Genomic DNA, 2,709 nt, shown 5'->3' with positions numbered 1-2,709 from the left:
AATGAGCTGAGATTGCATCACTGCACTCCAGCCTCAACAAGAGCGAAACTCCGTCTCAAAGGAAAAAAAAAAAAAGGAAGGAAACCTGGGGTAACTCCAGGTAAACAAGGGATTTTTACAACAGGAAGGATGGGGAGGGTCTTATCTGAGTCATTGAGGAAGGGTGGAAGTGGGTCTTATCTTGGGATATTCTAGAGCAGGGTAATCTGTTAAGATTAGCCATTTCTCAGCCCTGCTCTGTGGCTCATGCCTGTAATCTCAGCACTTTGGGAAGCTGAGGCAGGCAGATCACATGATGTCAGGAGTTCGAGACCAGCCTGACCAACATGGTGAAACCTCGAGTCTACTAAAAATACAAAAAAAAAAAAATAGCTGGGCATTGTGGCAAGTGCCTGTAACCCCAGTTACTGGGGAGGCTGAGACATGAGAATCACTTGAGCCCGGGAGGCGGAGGTTGCAGTGAGCCGAGATTGTGCCACTGTACTCCAGCCTGGACAACGGAGTCTACAAAATTAGATAGAATGAAGACAAAAGGATGGGAGATTTCTTTGCTGTAGCTGCTTTTCAGAAGCACAAGCTTCAGCTAAGTTCAAAACAGTCAAGGTGTTGAGGGGTGTTGGAGGGAAAGAGAACAAGGAGCCATGCCCCCTCTGCCTTACTCACACGCACAGGGTAACACTGCCTTACTCACACGCAGAGGCTGGCTCAGAACACAAGACCTCCTTGGAAAGCTAGCTCAGGTCTTGCACTCCCATCCTTTCATCTGTCTAATGGTTCCCTTTTTCTCTGTGGAATCATCCATCTTCCATGATCTAGGGCTGCACAACTTCAGGGCTAGGGTATTCATATACAATGTGAGTTGTGCATTCCAGCAGTTCTGGGTGATTCTTCTACCTTCCTGTCTTAAAAACCAAAGAGGAGGGCTGGGCACACTGGCTCATGCCTGTAATTCTAGCACTTTGGGAGGATCGCTCGAGACCAGCCTGGACAAGATGTTGAGACCCTGTCCCTTTTAAAAAAAATTAAAAACAACAACAACAACAAAATTAGAAACAACAACCACCACCAAAGAGTTAAAAACAGCAACAACAAACAAAGAGTCTCCTCTATTTCAAAAAATGAGAATGGGGGAGATTTTTTTAAAAAAGGAAGTAATGTGCAAAACCTATCACTGGAGTCTAGAAACATCATAAGCTACAGCTTCAAAGGTCAAACAACTAAAAAAAAGTTTTGGTGGGTAAAATTTTCTTCATTTGCCTTTGGCCTGTGGAATACCAACAGGCAGAGGAGCCCTGAGCTCCCCAGGACCTGGGTGAGTAGGGAAGTGTGGGTTTAAAGCGGAGCTACAAGCTGGGCACAGTGGCTCACCTGTAATCCCCGCACTTTGGGAGGCTAAGGCAGGAGGATCACTTGAGCCCAGGAATTTGAAGCCAGCTTGAACAATAAAGTGAGACTCCCATCTCTACAGGAAAAAAAAAAACAACAACACTTTTTAAAAAAGCTGAACTACAGCTAAAACAGAAGCCAAGGAAGGGTGTGGACAAGACTGGAAATAACCCACACTGTGCCACAGGCAGAGCACATGGCTACAAGGAATGGCAGGCTCTTCTGGAGGAGCAGAAGCCACAGGATCTGGGGAAATCAGCCTAGGACTTCAGAAATTAACCTGATTCAAAATCCTGAGCCAGCCTGATGGTGGCAACTTCCCAAAGATAGATTCAGAGTTGTTGGCTCTGAGGGGAAGGCAGTCAAGGTTAGACTGAAAATGAATGGATAAAAACTGAAGATTAATGTGTAAGGAGCCCAGTTATAAACACATGGTGGTGCTTCTTTACATTGTACTCTACTCAGTATTTCTTTAAACAAATAGATTTACATATGGCTTTTTTTTTGAAACGGAGTCTTGCTCTGTCACCCAGGCTGGAGTGCAATGCGAGATCTGGGCTTCCCACAACCTCTGCCTCCTGGGTTCAAGCAATTCTCTTGCCTTAGCCTCCCAAGTAGCTGGGAATACAGACACATACCACCATGCCTGGCTAATTTTGTATTTTTAGTAGAGATGGGGTTTCACCATGTTGGTCAGGCTGGTCTCAAACTACTGACTTCTTGATCCGCCCACCTCAGCCTCCCAAAGTGCTGTGATTACAGGCATGAGCCACTGCACCTGGTTGGCTTTTTTTTTTTTAAAGTTTTTTTTCTTTTTCTTTTTAATTTTTTTTTGAGACAGAGTCTTGCTTTGTTGCCCAAGCTGGAGTGCAGTGGCACCATCTTGGCTCACTGTAACCCCTGCCTCTTGGGCTCAATTGATTCTCCTGCCTCAGCCTCCCAAGTAACTGGGATTACAGGTGCCTGCCACCACAACTAGCTAATTGTTGTTGTTGTTCTTGTTGTTGTTGTTTGAGATGGAGACTCACTCTGTCACCCAGGCTGGAGTGCAATGGTGCGATCTTGGTTCACTGGAACCTCTGTCTCCTGGGTTGAAGTGATTCTCCTGCCTCAGCCTCTGGAGTAGCTGGGACTACAAGCACCCTCCACCAGGCCTGGCTAATTTTTTTGTGTGTTTTAATAGAGACGAGGTTTCACCATGAGAGCCAGGATGGTCTCGAACTCCTGACCTCAGGTGATCCACTTGCCTCGGCCTCCCAAAGTGCTGGGATTACATGTGTGAGCCACCGTACCAAGCCTAAATAAAGATTTCCATCTCCTGTC

Source organism: Cebus imitator, unplaced genomic scaffold (assembly GCF_001604975.1).
Source record: "Cebus imitator isolate Cc_AM_T3 unplaced genomic scaffold, Cebus_imitator-1.0 Scaffold31, whole genome shotgun sequence".
NCBI classification, from domain to species: domain Eukaryota; kingdom Metazoa; phylum Chordata; class Mammalia; order Primates; family Cebidae; genus Cebus; species Cebus imitator.
This window is presented reverse-complemented; position numbering follows the sequence as displayed.